At 33.8% G+C, this 19,850-nt stretch overlaps 1 pseudogene; it reads right to left on the bottom strand.

Annotated features, from left to right (window-relative positions):
* Positions 1-442: 442 nt before the first annotated feature.
* On the bottom strand, positions 443-18,424 carry LOC124374119 (annotated as a pseudogene).
* Positions 18,425-19,850: the final 1,426 nt, after the last annotated feature.

Raw genomic sequence — 19,850 nt, 5'->3', positions numbered from 1 at the left:
ACGTTTTTTATGTACATAATCCTAGGAATGGTATGATAAGGATTTTGGTTAAAGACAATATCAGTGACCCACAGTGAACGTTTTTATATAACAGCGGAGTTCAAACTAATCGGGTGCTAGGCTGATTAATGTTTTAATTCCAACTCTTGTGATAGAGAGGCATGAAGTCTGTATCCTACAAGTTACTTGCTATACCAGATTAATATCCTTAAAAAAAAAAAAAACAGAAAAAAAAACAAGCAAAAGAATAAACCAGGGTTCCTTATTTGGTACACCTAGGCAATGTTACAAATTTGTAGTCAAACATCACCTCAAATGTTTCAAATACCTATCCTTTGAGCATTACAGCAAAATTATGAAGAGCTGATACACTGCCAACTGAATATTGGGTTTTTAATCAAGCAATTCAAAATTGGACGTTAAACTATGTAAAGAAACTCACAAATTGGAGTGCTTGGAATGCTCTGTATATCTGGGAGGTAAGAGAGTCCAAGTTGCAGTGTTGGCTGCCACAGATCATGTTCTGTGTGGAGTAGTCCGAACATGTCTAGTCTGCCGGTGAGTACGAAGTACACAGGATGGCCGATAGACAGGAACTGGTTTCAGGTACTGGTCACAACACAATAGGTTCTCAATGTCTACAATTCTGTTTTGATATTGTTATAGATATCCAATATCTTCTAACATTGATTTTGAACATGATGTTCTATAGTGCGAACTGCAGGGTCCATTAGTATAAACATTTTCATTTTTTAGTTAAACGATATAAATATATATTTGGTCTTTTTTTAATACCCAAAACAAAAATTAATACATTTTCAGTTTTAACAATCAAAAACACTTTACTAGTTGGTAATCTCACAACAAACAATATTTCTGTAAAATACAAATTCAAGATTCACATTAACTATCTAAAAAGTAAACATGTCTAAATTTAAAATTGTGATTTAAATGTTTAATGCAAAAACACCAGAAACTAGCTTAACTGTAAACTACTATGGTATTGACAAAATAAAAGAATAATTTATGAAAAATTAGGGTTATACATAACAAAAGCTTTTGTGTCGTATCTCTAAATAGTTTGTAAAGAAACTCTTATTCAACTTAGATTCCCATTTGTTAATTAATTACAAATATGTGACTAGTTACAAAAAAATATTAGTTCTATGTAAACATAAATTGAACTTACCGTAAAGTATCTATAGACATGAGATTCAGGAGGCCATTGAGAGCTCCTGGTCAAGGCCGATGGACAGGCTAGGTAAGGACGGCGAGACTGAGGCACACCCAGGCTAGAAATCACAAGCAACACGGTGGGACGCACGTAGCGGTGAAGCACACAAGGTGCATACCAGTCCCCGGAAGAAGCTGTAAAGTGGTGCCCTCCTCCGGCAGCTTCTCCTCCTTGATTGGGGACTGCAGCCAGCAGAGCATGTCCAGCCTGTGCTCCTGCAAACACATTCCAGTCCATTACTTCCAATTGCCATTCCTGGTCTGTAGCGAAACTGAAAGATATGCATCTTAAACGGTTTGGGGCAGGTTCGGTCTGAGATGCTGTGGGCATGAGACTGGCAGAGGGAATGAATGTGAGATTGTGTGTAATAAAATTTAGGACTTATTAGCAATTAACTAAGTTATAATAACTACTTTAGTTTTATTATTTGTATATTAAAAGTACAATTTTATTTTATATGTTTTAAGAATTACAAAAAGCAGTTCATTTATTAATTTCTTAAAATTACCTTTTTGAATGTTAAAATATTATATTAATTTCTCCACATTGTTTAAATGTAATTATTTACTTTGTTTTTTTATTCTTAAGGTAATATTTAATACATTCTAAAAATTTTACGTGTAAGTGTAAAGTCAAAGTAAATCTAACTTGACCATGCAGCCCTAACTTTGCGTGTATAAACAAAGAATTTTTTATTTCACTTTTTTTCTTTTCCCTAACACTTTCTAGGTGTTCAGTATTTATGGTATTCCTTTTTAAATATCAGGTGAAGTGAATAAAAAGTAGTACTTGCTTCATTATGTTGATATTGAAGCAAGTACTTTGTTTCAAGAGAATTACAAATTAAATTGCTACCAAAGGATGGTACTGTTTCATATTTCCAGGACCCTGTAAGTATTTGCTTCAGGTTCTTTAGATTAAACATAGCAACAACTGAATTTCTGTAGTGTTTGCTTCATATATCTTGAGTCTGGCGTAGGCCAGACTTTGTATCAGATTATTTGGCACCCCATGGATGTTCATGTTCATATATGTTTGTTAGGATAAGATGTATTGTGAGCATTGCCACTAATTTTTACTGTTTGAGGTAGATGAGTCAAGTTTTTAACTGCAAGTTTCTGCCAGAAAACGACAAGACACAAGTAATAGCTCTGGACTATTTACTTCTTTTTATTCATTCAACCCATCATAATCACTAACCAGCACTTGAGAAGCTTACAGTCCTCCTGTTCCTACATTAGCCATTGTGACATTGAATGGTCACATTAAATTGATAAGAATAAGTGTACTATACAAAAAAAAAAAAACAAACATAATAACAAAAATTATAAAAGTAGTTCAATAATAAGAGACACTGCTTGTTTCTACGTAATAGAAATATAGCTAATTTTAAAATTCCTTATCATCATCATATAGTAACAAACATATATTATGATTAATTCGTTTTATTTGCCTAATCACAATCTAGGTTTATGGTTTGGAAGTTTTACATTTGGAGAATTAAAGTATTAATTATTGATAGTAATGCAGTAATTAATCATAGTAATGCAGCAGCACATATCCAGACGAATGTAGATTTTATTAGCAGGGTTTTAACTGTAACCAACACATTTTTTAATTTAGAATTTGGATATACCCCAAAGACAAACAAAGCCAAGAACATAACATCTAGATATAGCTAAAAGTCGTATTAATAGGAGATACTTAATTTCTTAGGCTTGCATGGGCACTGTTATGACAATCACCTACATTTTCCAATTCACACCACGTCAAAAAAATGCAAATACACATTAATTCTTGAAATATTTTAGCATTGGCTGTAGACAGCTATCTTCTGCCAACAAAAGTTAAACCAAAAACTGGCAGAGCCAGTAATAATGCATATCCCCAGTTGATTAAAAGGGGCCAGAGCTTTATCGTGGTTGGATGAAATTTAACACCATCACCATTAACTTTCACCAATCAGCAATCAATGTGGCTTCTTTTTCAAATGAAAAAAAAATAAACTAAAACTGGCAGAGCCATTAATATTAATATTAATTAAATATTATTAAGTTTAAGAAATTATAATTCATTCCCATTTGAAGACTTTTCTTGTTTTGATTTTTGTTCTGGAAACAACAAGTTATTTATTAAATTTCAAATTAGAAAATGCCTAAAACATTACATATAAGAATAGTAAAAACATAACAGACTTTACAACAGAAACAATACCTCTCGTCTCCTGGTATCCAGAAGCAAGAATGCTGATGAAGCATGATATTTGAAAGAGGAAGTCGACAAACAGAGCCATAGCTGCATACAATGCAAAGGCTTTGACCTGCAGGCATGTCTGATAACCCTCCTGTAAAAAAATCATTTGTTCAGAAATTAACCATTACTGAAAATCTATTATTTTGAAAATTTTTTTTCTATTTTTACGTTTTGTTTTTATTAAAACATTACACTAGAGACATGATTATTTGATAGGAACCAAGCCTGTTTTTGATAATCAAAATTTCAGACCACTAAAAACAGGTTTCTAGTTGGTAATGATATCTAAAAACTGAGCACCAGCATCAGGTACATGGCTACAGCAAGCGTCAGTGTTTGCTATTTATAGTCTGAGAGAGTTATCAATTCCTAACAAAAGCAAGCTAGTAGCATATATAGCACTAAATTTAACTTTATTATGTAGGAACTTTAGAAAATAACACACATTCATGAATAATAATGTATGTATCAATATTTTTGGTGCATGATACATAGTCTGGTTTATAGCAGCAGTCACTTATGACATGTTCATTGTCATTAATGAAAAAACATTTTGTAGTCAGAAAGTGTACTACAGCAATTCTCATTCTTCTGATAATGTCAGGATAACAGCATTCTGGATTATCACATCCTTCTTCTTCTTCTAAGGGCGGCCTATTGCCATGCACTTAAGCCTCAAAGGTCTTTTGCACAAACAATCAAACAATCAAAGAACAGGTGTTTCAGCAGTTTCCTCTTCCCCGTCACATACTCTATAGAATCGATCCTCCCGAAAAATGCTGACTTTGGGAAGATGCTTCCTTCAGTAACCATGTCCTGCAACTAGACCCACAACCTGAGAAGACACTGAACTACTTAGAGAGATCAGACGCCACCTTAGGTGAAGGTCACTGCAGGACCAATCTACTCATCCTCAGACCTGGATGCAATCCCAGTAATTAGTTTGGTTGTTAATTTAATGTGCAGCCGACCAAAATATATTAAAATTTTTATGTTATATGTGTAAAAAAATTTGTCACACATGCATACTGCACTTGACAATATGAATTTCTTGTACTGTAACTGTACAAATAAAGATTTGTGAACTGGGAATCCCCACCTTCTTTTATGTTCAGTATGAATCCACTTTGAGGCCAATCCCTATAGGATTCACACACCTAGAAATACCACAGAACTGTTCGAGCCCTCTTCATGTTGGATCCTTGAGTCCAAGTTGATGAGAGCATTAGCTCTTTTGTATCCACATACTTAGTATATTATACTTTGGAATTATTTAAATAGTAATTATTACCGAGGAAGAAAACAACATGACTCGGAGACACTGGTCAACAGAATGGATGGTCCTACGAGGCCCAGCACTCGACCGATGTGTTGTTCCGCAGACTCTCCTTCCAGTTTAGGTTCTCCTCTGGTTGCCTCTGGACTATTATGAAGATGTTGTCCACTCCCACAGCTAACACCAAGAATGGAATAACCTGTGCGAGCAAAAATATTAATAACCATGAATTTATAAAACATCTGTAACAGTTAAAACTGATGTAAAGTAATAAAATAATGCAGTTTTTATAACCAAAAACCAGTTTGATTAACTGCAACAAACTTGGGATTGAACAATGGAAGGATACTATTTATTTGATTAAAAATAATCTGCAAAAAGTTGCTTTTAGTTCAACCAAATGCAGTTTTCAGTTTAAAAGAAATAACCGAGTAAAAACATCTAAATATTAGCATTATGGAAATCTTCAACCACATAAATATAGCTTTTACAGTATGTTGTTACTAACGTTAATAAACCAGCCATATACATACTGAGCCATCTTACCTCAAAGATGATGAGTGTTGCCGGTACTCCAATGTAGCCGAAGAAACCAACGGAGCACCCTACAGACATCAATACAACCACCACACCAGCCAGGCCCAGAGTTATTTTACTGTCCATCTGAAATCATAAATTGGTTTATTATGGTTTGTTTTTCTTGCTCTATCCTTAATTAACGAAATAATAAAATTGTTAATTTTAATTATTAATTTCTAAGTACAGATAAAGCTTGAACTGCCATACACTTGTTGACCCACATGTGTCAGTCAGTGCTAGTTGTGTTCACACAACCAGCCCATTTAAAAAAGGTATACTCTTCTTTATATAAAAATTCATAACTTAGATTAACAGTCACAGGAATGACAAAATCTACAGTTATAGAAACAAAAGTTCATCTTCATTTTTCTCGAAAATTTAGTATTCAATACAGAACAAATTATAATGGGAGAGTTGGAAGAAAAGACCTCTGGCCTAATGTTTACTTATTCCTATCTCGTTTTTTCAAGACCTCAATATTATTGTGTAACATGTATGTTATTGAATGAGATTTCCTTGAATTTTTATAATTTATTTAAGGTAACCTGGTTATCTTTTTTCAATTAAAATAAACTTTTCTTCATAATGTACAATGCAATGTTTTAGTTTTATTCTCCCCCACTCAAACAAATATCATCCTGTCCTTTGATTGTTTTACATTTATGCCCCTAAAATCACTGTGTCACAATGACGTAGAACTTCCAAGTGATTTTTTTCCTGCCTGCTGTGATGTATGTAATCATGTGTTTTTGCAATAAATCTGTAATTGTATAATGTTTTTTCATTTGTGCTTCTCTGGACAAGGTGCTGAGTTTAGGCATGTTTATGGTTTATTCTTTTTTGTGCATTTTAACATTCTTTTTGTTTATTCTTTAACAATTCTGGTTGTTTTCAACATGACACAGAACATACAAACTTCAAGTAATTAATTATTATTATGTCAGTATTTGAAACCATATTACTTTTCTCACTTTGGTTATCTATCCACCATTATCCTGCACGATATGAAAACATTTTAGCGATTGTTTTTTTGTCTACTACTGAGCAGCTATAGTTTGGATATAGAAAATAAGAATGGCAACATGTGTGGCAACATAAGAAAAATAGACATTGAATATAGGTACAATTTTACGTGGGAATATACACATCATGGTTGATTGACAGGGAGAATATTATTATAGCATCTATCAGCAATAAAAATCTTAAAAACTATGAGGCCAACTATAAAAGTATAATATGTGCTGTTTACAGCTTTAAGTATAAGCTCTATAAAATTAACTACCACGAAATACACAAAATAAGCTTCATTATAATACTCACCAACAATGTACTACACTGGCGAATCTGGACCCAGTGCCAATAGCTATGGTAAGCAAACATGAGAACATAGCTGCCAAAGATTGTGACCACATCAGAGCGAGATTCTTTATCCAGTTCATCTTCGATAGACCTTTCAGCCGTGAATGCCACATCCATGAATGGAGGTTTCTCAGTCTCTGTCCAGTTCTTCATAAACACTAATAAATCTAAAAAAGTAAAAGTTGTTAGTAACAGATTAACCCTATTTCGAATTGAGTTATTGCAGTCTGTTTTGATTCGGAGGGTACAAATTAATTTATATCTCATATCTCAGTATGGTGGTCAAACTGTAAGGCACGTAACAGCACACCACTCGCACAGCCTTCATCAAACCGGTTTTATTAAAATTAAGTAACTATATTACTTGCACCTTTATACTTTAAAACAATATAAAAACATTACTAAAATGTTTCAGCGTACATGAAAAGTAACAAACAAGTTTTTGGTGCTGACGAAAGGGATACTACTAAGTGCTAATCAACATGAACATACTAATCTGATGTTTTGAATAAATTATAGGATTTTAAGAAAGGTAAACATTGTTTTGTTAAAAAAATTAAATTGCTCAAAAAGCACAATACAGCATTCTACCAGACATTATTACAACTGTTAGGAGGCAATAATTCTAATATTATTAACATAGTTAAAATGATATTTCAACTTTCAACTTTGCAGTAACATACAATATACCACAATAATCACAAAAACTTATTACATTCCAACAAATCTATTGGACCTGAACAAAATGTACAGTTTCACAAACCTAATTTACATTAATATACCAATCATGATTTACATTGATTTATATAGATCAATGATTACAGAAAATAATTCACAGAGCAATATTTAAATAAGGTTGTTTATGACTTTACATTTTTTTAATGATAGTGAAAATTTAGAGGCAATCAGTATTACAATAAATGTTTTGCACACAAAATTATTGGGATATAACAACATACAAAAGTATGGGGTCGGACAGGAATGGCCTTTTGAAGTCGGGATGATGTTGGATAATTTTTTGTTGTTGTAATAATACTTTTAAGTTATTTTATTATATTATATATATATATTAATATTTTTCACCAATAAATATAGCATGATACGTTGTGCAGTTTAAATAATAATAATAACAGAGAAATTCATAATTTTCATCATGAGATGAGTTGGTATCTTAATGAACTGTAGGTAAAACAATGTCGCCAATTACTCGACAAACACAATACTGACCTCAGTTCACTCAAACCTTACACACGGGATTGAGTATGGACTATCTGTGGAAACTGGTTGTCCCGGATTGCTCATCCTTCCGACACACAAACCACTTGGTGCAAGAACACGACTCACTCACAGTTTACATATCATATTGTGGGGGGAACTTTTATTGTGTCATAGTTCAAGCAGTATAAGATAAACACACCCTCTTCATGTCACACACAGTCTGAAAACTCAGTATTACATAAACAAGCAATACATAAGGAGCCGATAAAATACCTATGAAATTGTTGAGATATATTCTTCCCGTAGTCGTTCCTATAATCACAAATATTTTAACAGATCTCTTTCTTCCTCAATATTTCCGTCTGTTTTTGGAAACTCGCTAATTTGTTCGTCCCCACTTCAAAAATGTTCATGGTCCTGGTGAACCCTCAGATTTCAGACCTATTAGCATTCTATCAGCTTTATCTAAATGCCTTGAGAGAGTGGTGCATGAAACAAGTATGTTTCTTTCTCGAATCCAATAAAATTTTGTCCAACTTTCAATCAGGATTTCGTACTAATCACAGTACAACGGGTGCTCTTTTTAAAAATCACTGAATATATACGTTCGGCAAATGAACAAAAGGCTTGTTACTATTTTAACGCTTTTTGATTTTTCTAAAGCTTTTGACTGCGTTTACCACCCATTGCTTCTTTTGAAATTGTCTAAAATCGGATTGCTCTGATGGCTGTGTGGAGTGGTTTTGGGTCGTAATCTGTCAGATCGTCAGCAAGTGTGTAAGGTCCAACGACAAAGACTCCTTACTTACATTGACGATTTGACTGCTATGATCAGACACTCATTTTTTCACCTGTATGCTGACGATTTACAAAATTTACAGCCACTTTTCCATTTCAAAGTATCCAAACATTGATGCTGACATGAACACTGACATTGACGCTATTGCAACGTGGGCCTTCAAACACGGACTGAAACTTAACGAAAGCAAGACTCAAACTATTCTTATTGGAACTTCCAGACTCTGAGCGGTATCCGACTTGAACAACTCTCCTACACTCGTATTGAACGGTCATCCCTCTCTCATACAGTGACAAGGTCAAAAATCTTGGACTGACTATTACAAAAACTCTTAGTTGGGCCGATAATGTTATTGAGACTTGTGGCAGGGCGTTTGTTGGTATTCATAGTCTTAAGCAATTTTGCTATTTATTTACCTTTGAATTTGAAAGTAATGCTAGTGAAAGACCCTGATTTTCTGCCATTTCAATTACTGTAGCGAAGTTATAAATGACATGTAAAACGGTTGAGCTTTCGGACAGATTACAACGTGCTCAAAATTATTGTGTTCGCTTTATCTTCAACCTCAGACGATATGACCATATAACACCCTTCATTCAATCAGTTACATCTGTTAAAGTTGAATCTACTCCGTCAGTTTCCACATTCTCAGCAATGTTTACATTCTATTTTGTATAACGATTATTCCCCTTCCTATCTGTCCTGAACGCTTTTCTTTTTCATTTCTGAAACAAGCAATTAGGAATACTCGACGTGGAGCCTCTCTGTTATCTATTCCTGTTCATAGATCCTCTATTTACAGTAAATCATTCACAGTCTCTGCTTGTCGATTTTTGGAATAATCTCCCGGATCATATCAGAGGTATTCGTAGTCGGGAACGGTTTCGGGGGGTGCTTAGGGACCATCTGTTTTGGGCCTCGTCGGGTTGACGATATCGTGGCATAGGGTAATGGGACGATGGCTTTGTATGAATGGTGATGGATGAATGTCTGTTAATTTCCTTGTAAGTTTTATTCTATTTATTTATTTTTAGTTTCATAGAGAACCTTTATTTCATTTTATTACTTTATAATAAATAGAGATTATAATTTTTTGATTGTAAAACAGTAATGTAAACTGTATTGTGGCTCTTGTTTTACAGTAATAGTAGAGTTTATTAATTTATGGTTAGGTGTAAGAGAGGACTTAATAGTCCTAACCTCGCCAATTGAATATGTTTTACGTTGTATTCAATAAAGACATTTTTCATTTCATTTCATAATCCTCCGTGAATTCTGTATTTTGGTAGGGAAGAAGTTTTACTCATACATGCGAAACATCAAACCAGAGATGATGAAAGCTGGATAATTGATCCCTAATCCACCATCATGCAGTGTAGTGGGAAAAAAAGTCAGTATTGCAAATTTTTCAGGCAGTTGTCACAATCACCAAACTAAAGCATAAACAGTTTGTACTGGGCAATTTTAATCTAAATTTTATTAACAGTTCTTACACTAACAAATTATATATTTTCTTCCCACTTAAGGGCAGGATACAGAGGTACAAAGCAAAAACAGCAAATATAACCACATTTGACCCATTGCCTCGAATCACTGGAATTAAACAATTTCAGAATGAAAACATTGATACTGGACTAAAGTGAAAAGTTTGTACACACACGCTTTTCTCCCACTTAAGGGCTGGCTGGAGTTTGGTTTTAATTGTGATAATTTGTTTGACAATAAAGGTAAGGATGACAGCTGTTGCTCTCACTCGTAAGGTGCATCTTTGGACAGAGATTCACCAGGTTTGAGGAAGCCCCCTAGGGCTATTGCAGGATCGATAGGGCCACCGAACATTTGCCAGGCATTCTTCTCTGTAACTATTCCTGTGGGCAAAAAAAATAAAAAATAAAAACTCGTCATAAAAAGTAATACTCTAAACTTAAAATGACACTTTAATCAGTTTTTACTATGATTTATAAGTGTAAAATCATACAATAAAACTTCTATAAAGAATTTAAATCCATAAAAATTATGTAATGCCTTGGTTAAATGTCTAATAACCTCTCAGATTTTCAATGACATTTATATTGTAACTAGTAAAATCTTGCTTTATACGTAATTAAGTTTTTGTATTTGATTCAAACAATTTTTTGCTTTAAATTATGAAGTGGATGAAAGAATAAAGCGCTAATAACTTTAATTAATATGAATCCACCATTCAAATCATGAGTGGGAGTGGAATTTGCAACAGTAGCGGTCCCGTGATATTGGTTTTACCATATAAAACAAATCATTGTAAAAAGAATAAGATCAGCAGGAGGCAATTTAAGTAATTACAAAGTGTTTTTAACAATATCAGGAAAGAATTTTAAAAATAATCACTACTCATTAATTTTGAGGTTCAAATAATATGTACTTATGAACATGGAACGTTTCTAGAAAGCTCAAATGAGCAACTAAATGCAATGGTTTTTATAAAAGAGAGATTTAATAAGAAGTATCATAACAATCTAAAATAAAATAATATTGTAAGTATATTAAAATAATTTAGATTATCCCAAAACATTCATTATTTAATTAATATTATTTAAATGTTATGCTTGCAGCCTATGGAGGTACAATATGTTTGAGAAGAGATTTCTCTCTCTGTTGCATTAGAATCTGGCCACATCAACATATGAGAGAGAGAGAGAGAGAGAGAGAGAGAGAGAGAGAGAAACTTTATTTTACAATTATCAAAATTGAAAATGGTGTCATACAATACAAATTGGGTAGTTAAATACAGATATTTCATGGAAAGTTGTTTGGCCAGTCCATATACTCTGCTATACTGTAAAAAGGTCTTTGAAGAAGCCAATCCTGAAGATGTGCTCTGAAACTCCTTGATATTCAGTTGTCTTGATTTCAGCAGGCAGTCTATTGTAAAATTTAGCACCAGCGTATGTAGGCTTCTTTTCAAATCTTCCAGTCCTGTGAGCAAGCAGATTGAAGTCATTTGCATGCCTAGTACCATAAGAATGGAAGTGTCCATTCCGTACAAGGCCTTTTGAATTAGCTAGGCAGATAGTTTTCCAATAGATAAATGCCCACTACAGTTAATATGTTACCCTTGAAGGTGTCTCTGCAGCTTTCCCTTTTTTCTAGACCATGCAGCAACCTCACAGCCTGCTTCTGCATTATCAGCACTCGCTCAAGGTGGCTGTGTGACGAGGCTCCCCAAAGCACGATGCCATACCTTAAGTGTCCCCTCAAAGAGTGCATGATAGCTAGTCTTGGCTGCCTGAGGTGAGGCTATAGTCAACATCCGTCTCAAGACAAAAAGTGAGCTGCTCAGCTTGCTGCATAATTGGGCGTCAATATGATTTGTCCAGGAAATATGGTTTGTCCAGTATGACTCCTAGATGCTTAGTTGACTTAGCACATTGTAAATTAGGAAGAGCGTGAATGTCATCTCTCTTGCTTCCAAAGTTTATTTTGTACACTTTTGCTTTCATTTAGAGCAAGATCATTGGAGCTACAATAGTCAAGAGCCATGTTGAAGGCTATGTATGTCTGCACTTCAAGATCCTCCACAACCCTTGATGAAGTCACAAGGACAGAGTCGTCAGCATACATCACGATTCGACAGTATTGTTTCTGTAAAATAAGGGAGGTCAAAACTGAAAAGTATGAACATCACCGGGCCCAGGACAGACCCCTGGGGTACTCCTCTGGTAATGGGAAGTTTGGTAGATCTTACTGTAGATGTTGCTCCATTCCTAGATTCCTTCAATTCCACCAGCTGTTCACGACCCTCCAGATAACTTCTGAACCAATTCCATGCCGTTCCTTCAAAGCCGAGATGTCCAAGTTTATCTAAAATAAGCTTGTGGCTAAGACAATCAAATGCCTTACTCATATCTAGATGGATGCTTATGACATTATCTCCTTCTTCAAGTTTCTCTAAGATCAATTCAACAAGATCCACCAAAGCAGTTGAGGTTGATCTATTGCAAAGAAAACCATGTTGACTTGATAAATCAATGTTGTTTATCCTCAGATGTTTGAAAATTCTTACAAGAACAACCTTCTCTATTATTTTTGCAAAGGTTGATATTAGCGATATCGGTCTGTAGTTTCCCCATGTCATCCATTTTTCCTTTTTTGTGCAAGGGTATGACCTTTGCAGTTTTCAGCTTACTTGGGAAACAACCCTCACTCAAACTGAGGTTTACGATGTGAAGTAAGGGTGGAAGTAACTCCTCCATGCAGTATTTAATCATCATAGAAGAGTACTCATCTAGACCAGCAGAGGGTTTGGATTTCATATTTGATATTATTGTTTTCAATTCTCTTTCAGAAGTAAGATGTAACACATTTAGAGGTATCCTTACATTCAGAGGAAATATTTTTCTTACTGCAGATTTTTTCCAGAAGATTAGTTTTTACTGTTTCATCTGCCATAGAAGTAAAAAATTTATTAAATCTGTTAGCAATTTCTGTAGTGTCCTCAATTTTTGAATTGGAAATCATGATATGGTCTAAGTATGAGGTATTGGAGGCTTTCCTTTTCCTTTCACTGTTTACCAGTGTCCCAGAGAGCTTTATTTTTTATTAACAGATCTGTCAAGATAGTCTGTACTTGCTTGTTGTCTTAAAGACTTTAGTTTCAAGTCATAAGTTTTTTTAAGGTGATTTGCCTTCATCTTATCTTCTTCCATACCATGAAACAAGTACCTGTCCTGGGCCTGCAGAAATTGCTCTTTCAGATTTCTTGCTTCAGTATCATACTTGTGTTTTACTGAAGAGACAGGTCTTTCACGAGATTTTCTCAAGGGACATGCTTCGTTAAGGGATGCTGTCAATATATAAAGAAAGATATCATAAGCTTCTTCTGTCAGGGCTGTCTCAAAAACCTGTGTCCAGTCTTGAGTAGCAAGAAGCATTTTCAGAATCCCCAAACTCTCATCATTGTAGTGCCGACGTGTGGATGAAGTTGGTTTAGTCATGGCCGCTTCAAACTCCAAACTGCAAAGTTGTCCCGTGTGATCCGAAATAGCTGCAGGAATTATCTGAACATTTAATATCATCCCTGAAGGCCGAGGATATGCAAACTATATCGATGGAAGAGCTTGTGTCACAGGTAATTCTTGTAGGTGGCAGCAAAATCCTTACAATATCAAAACTAATCAGGAGCTCATTTAGTGTCCTTTGAATCACTAGAAGTTTTTAGGCAATCAACATTGAAATCTCCAACAATGAGTTTAAGGCATTGAGCAGGCCATGATTCAAAAATAGATGTAAGTGTCTGGAGAGCAAGATAAAAAGACTCTTTATCCTGCCTGTGAGGTCTATAAACACCCAGCACGTACAGTTGTTTCCTTCTTATTAACCTTGATTGCAATTGCAGAGACTTCACATACCAAGGGAATGCTGAAATGTTCGATATCTAGTGCATTTACTTCATTGGAAAGACTGCTATGCTTATAAACAGCAACTCCTCCCTTTGATGTGTTAATCCTGCTAAATGCAGAAACAATTGTGTAGTTCAGAAATCTTGTGTTTAGAATATTCTCATTGCTTTGCCCATGCTCTGTGATTACTAGAATGTCAGGGTGGAGAGAAAAAAGAAGATGATTCAACTTTTCCATTTTATTCCCAACTCTGTCCACATTTTGATGTAAGATTGTCAAATTCCTGCCATTTTTTCTGCTTGAGTTTGTAAAAGTTCTGCAAATCAATTGGTTTTTTGAAAAAATTTATTTTTCCCTTTATGTTTGGACCCTCTTCTAAAAAAACCTTGCTGTACCTCCATGTGAGAAACAATTTTGGAGTGAGGAATGTGGTTTTTAGTTCCTGGAATACTATTTCTTGTTAGCAGTGTGGGTGGTGAAAGGGAAACATGTGGTTTGAAGCTGTTATTTTCTAAAATATTATTTGATGTGCAGTGATTGATGAAGTCATCAATATTTTCATTAAAAAATTCTTCTGTTTGTCTGTCCAGCTTTCAGTAGCTTTGCAGAAATGGGAGGTTTTTTACATTTAATTTAAAGTTATGAGTGGAAGTAAGAGAATCCACAACAGTGTTGAGATTCATAGTGTGTGTAGAACACTGATCTATATTTTGAAAGGTGTCAGACTTATTTTCACTTTCATGTAAGGATACTCCTGTTTCTTGATAGGAAGGGGAATATTCCAAAGTTGTTACTCTAAGATCCAAAGCCTTCAAACCATTCATTAAAATGGTCATCTCCTCTGGATTGTTCACTGTCAATTTGTCTTCCACCGATATAACCCTTGTGTTCAAAGTCTTCAGCTGTTCTTCCAAGGATGACAATCTTCCACTTAGTGATGCCAATTCTTCCCCAGCTGCATTTGTTTTAATTACTTGGTTATTTGGCTCATTAGTTTCTGGAGGAGTCTTAGCACAACAAATTTCTAAAGCATCAGTGGAACTTTTTGTTAAACAAGAAAGTTTTTTCTCAAGAGCAGTGATCTTTAGTTCACATGATGTAATGATACGACGTTGTTCATTGTCCATGCTCTTCAAAGTTTTGTTGCAGCATATTTCTTATAGATTTCTCCTTCTCTACTTGTTTCAGAGAAACATCAAGTTCAGAAAATAGTTTCTCCTGCTTACTGATTAATAAATTATTAATTTTCTTAAGATCTTCCAGTTCCAGCCTCCTTTGATTGTAATGCAAAAATCAACTTATAGTTTTCTTTGTTAAGCTCCTCATTTTGTGCAAGGAGCTTAGACCCAATCTCTGCTGACTTGTGTAACAAATCCTTCATCGGTAGCCTGTGTTGTATTATAAGAAGAAGGTTCTATTTGGAGCTCATCTAGTGATTTATCGCACAATTTCCCGAAATGAGCGGACAATTTATTTGTTTCTGTGTAATAAAGCTTTGAGAAAATACATTTGGGTTACAGGTAGGACAAATCCAAGTGTTGCTAGGGCTTTTTACAAATGTCCTTATAGTGTTCCAAAGACATCCCCATACATACTCTGTGGTACCAAGAAGCGCACTCACCATTACACAAAACCATTTCTTCATTGCTCTGTGTTGTGTTGTCACAAAGAGTACATACTTGTATAATGCCCATGAGCAATGGATTGTCATGCTGTGTTGAAGGCTGCTGCCTGAAGTTGTCAATGTCCTCATCACTCAAAGAACATTTAAAACATTTCCATTGTGACAGCAGATCCTTTGATAAGTGCTTAACTTCACTATATTGTCATACCTATACATGTGAAATGTATCCAACTTCTCTGCAAGCACCATTACAGTATATTGATCCAGACTTGGCAGCTTTTCCGCAAAACTTACAAATATTTGTAATTTTAACTTGGTCCATATTAGCTTGGATATTATTCAGATTGAAGATAATGTAAAATTGTCAGACTGCAATATGTCTATTGTCAGAGAGTAAAATATATCACTGTCACAGGGTAAAATGTATTATCAAATAGTACCAATATAGTTATTAAATTGGTTTATAATCAGTTTCCTGTGTTATAGTAACGTAAGTGCTGAGATTCAATTTACAGGTCCATTAAAAAAAAACTCAATAACGTTAAAAATTATATTTGACCAATTTATATCAAATATAGTTATAGTATTAATTTTAAGTATAAGTTGCAGTATTAATTTTCAGTTAATTATATAAAATTATGTAATATTATTCAATAATATTTCCTCCTTTTATAAAATATAACGTACAAGCAAAGTTAATTAGTAAAAATCTAACTAGTGATAATATTGTCAGAAAGTGGTTTAAGAATGAACCTGTTTTTATATGTTCAAGGTCAATGTTATATGGGTTTGATTGTTGTCACCAGTCTATGGCCAGATGAGTCAGAGTGATCAGATTGTAAAATAGATTAAATCACTAACTGAATAATATTGGCAATCAGCTGTTTTTGGCAAGTTTTTAGCTTGATGTTGGCAAAAATAGACCAGTTATAGCTGAAATAAAATAGTTCTATTTTATTTATTCAATTGTACTTGTTTTAATTTTATTTTATAGTCAGTAAAAGGTTCTCAAAAAGGAATAACTCTTTGGTTCTTTTACGAAATAATCTAAAAACAATATTCTACCAATCACTATCTAAATTTCAATGTTAATTGTATAATTAAAATAACCTAAATAATCAGTTGAATCTAGTGTTACATCTGTTTACTGAACTAAAAACATTTTTATTCAGTGTCTAAATTCAACCATTTTATCAGAGCGCTTGTGCAACTAAATTTACATTAATAATTCAAACTTTAATTCTATTGAAACTTTTCTAAGTTTTATATTAATTTAAACAAATAATGAAACTTTCAAGTAAGGCTAAATTTGGATTCAATAAAAAAAACTTGAACATACGTTAGTGGATGCCCTATGAATTAACTAAAATCAACCTAGAGGGACTATTTATTAAATATTGATAACTAGTGGCAACTAGAATTCAATTGATACTGGAACATTAAAACCCACTAAAACTTTAAAGGAAATGATCTTGTGGCGAGAACTTAATTGTTATGATAATGTTGATCTAGTGATATCATATTATACAACAGTTTTCAGTAGCCTACAACTAATGTCTAACATTGAATGGTGACGATAGGCCTGCTACAATCGTTATCATATATTTTTAATATTCTTTAAGAACATCTTAAAAATTATTTTTTGTATACAAATTTTTAAGTATATGTTGATTAAAATAAAGGATTACTTCTCTACTACATCCCTGGTAGCAGTATCGTTAGTGTCTCAACTTATCACCCCAGGGATCCGGGTTTGAACTCCCCGGTTATGGCACAGGATTTTTTTGCACCCTAACAAATAATCACTTGAGCCTAGCCTGAAGTAATGTGATAAATGGTTTCAATGGAGAAAATTCGCTAAGGATATATACCATATTAACGCAATGGATGAATGAAGTAAACCCTTTTCCTTAATGAATGAGAGGAAACATTGTAGTTTACTATTGCTATTTAATAAGCTAACTAATAGCAATCTCTTAAAACCTACTATGCATGATGGCATCCCATTCCTTGAATTAACCGAGTAAGAAGAAGATACTCAAAGCCAAGAACTCAACATGAATCCATCATCCTTATAACTTACCAAAGACCGACAAGGATGACTATAAGGATTACTCAGAGCAATGTGTTAATAAAATATCAACAGCATAACTTGTGGAATTTCTCCATCATATTTATTGAAAGCCATCCCTAGTTTGAGGCCAGGGACTTGTATCTACAGCAGATGACCAATCATGATTACTCTTCCCCAGTGACCTTGGATAATTTTAAACATCTTTTTGCTTGCAATTAAACCCACTTTATCCTACTGGTACCTACATAGGACACCCTGGTATTCTGAATTAACTGTCTTTAGTCATTATGATCGCAACACTCCACAGGCATGGTGAGTTATAATAAGGTATGACAGCAGTAGACAAATTTATAATACAACCTCAGACATAATTGTTCGTTGTATCGTTACATACTAAGTAAGGATGTACACTATACTCACTGTGAACACTGGATAAAGTGGTCTAGATAGTTGACCTTAACAAAGTCTATTTCATCTCTCTCTCACTGTTGAACTTCTTCCCTGTCCGTTCTTGTAGTAGCCCCAGATGCTCTCTACCACGCACTGAGACACTCTGGTCGGTCCAGTGAACGGAGAGGTCAGTGGGGCATGGCAGATGTTCTCCAGCCCTTCCCCATCTTCTTGACCCAACTGCAGTTGGAAAGAAAGCAGTAGCAGTTATTATTACATAAGAATTAATCAGTCATCAAAATCTGAATAGAAAACAACTGTTTGTAATAAAAGAGATAAAATCTTGAAGATAGGATAACGTATTAATTTATTTTGAATATACACCAATAAAAAGGTTTTTTTAGATCTAGAGTGAAATGAATCAAAACTAGTTTTTACAAATATTAAATAACCAGTTTTAACTTGTTTAGCGTATAAAAAAAACAAAATATTTAAGTAGCAAAACTTGTTCTATATTTTCACAGCTCCCCAGTAATCTAATGTTTAAATCCAGAAGTACAACAAATCTTCACTCTCTGAAAAGTTGTGTCCTTATTTGTGTTAAATCACAGTGTCATAACAAAATGAAAAAAATCACAGATAAAATTACAGTACACAATCATTGAATAATGTTTGCAATATGTATAGTTAGAGTGGCCTTTAGTATTTAGAATAAGACTCCTTGCCATCATTTAAAATAGTTTAAGGCATTCCGATACAAAATCAAATAAGCCCGGTTTGATGTACTTTGGCCCCATCAACCACTAGAACGACGGCTTCTCTCTTTGGTCAACTTGTATCAATTGCCCCCCCCCCCCCTTCGTGCCAATGACTGTTTCGTGGAGCAATTGCAGTTAACGCCAGCATTCATCTACCCATGGACATCAGGCGAGCCTCTGGAAGCCCAGACCAAGTTAGTCCATGTGTCCTAGTATCAAACGAGAGCAACATTGGTGAGTTTGGCATCAATTTACCTTTCTTCCTATTCAATAGTCCTGTATATAATGCATAAGAAACCAAATGACATTGGTTTGTTTGTATATTTTTGAAACTTAAATAAACTGTAATGTAAACAATGTCAAATCATTTTTTAATGATTTTTTAAATTAAAATAATGTTGTAAAACACACTAATGGTCTTAAGATATATTACAAATAATATTATATATGATATCTATAAGTTTTCTAACCTGCTAGACATGGATTTAATCCGTTTCTGATGCATTAATTGCTCCAAATTTCAATATCAATTTTCAATGCATAAGCATGTTGTTATATAAACTCTCACAGTAAAATTAATTTTTTCTTTGGTCAAAAAATAATGTGTCAATTGAAAGATAAATATCCAAAATATTATGAAAATATAACATATTCCCATAAAATATATCATATTTTTTTTACCAAGAAATTATAAACTTGAATGATAAAAAAATCTTATTACAGTTGTGTTTTAATTATGACCCAGTCACATGCTTTTATTTTTTAACTAAACATGCATTAAATACATTCTTAAAAACTACACTAATTTTTACACTGTTAAATAAAACAATTTTTCATAATAAAATAATTTCTTTTGAAATGTTAGTGTTTATTAATTGTAAAATAATAATAATAACTTTATGTTAACC

This window comes from Homalodisca vitripennis, unplaced genomic scaffold (genome assembly GCF_021130785.1).
Source record: "Homalodisca vitripennis isolate AUS2020 unplaced genomic scaffold, UT_GWSS_2.1 ScUCBcl_7361;HRSCAF=15022, whole genome shotgun sequence".
NCBI classification, from domain to species: Eukaryota; Metazoa; Arthropoda; class Insecta; order Hemiptera; family Cicadellidae; genus Homalodisca; species Homalodisca vitripennis.
The sequence above is the reverse complement of the archived record's forward strand: the minus strand, read 5'-3'. Positions and strand labels throughout refer to the sequence as shown.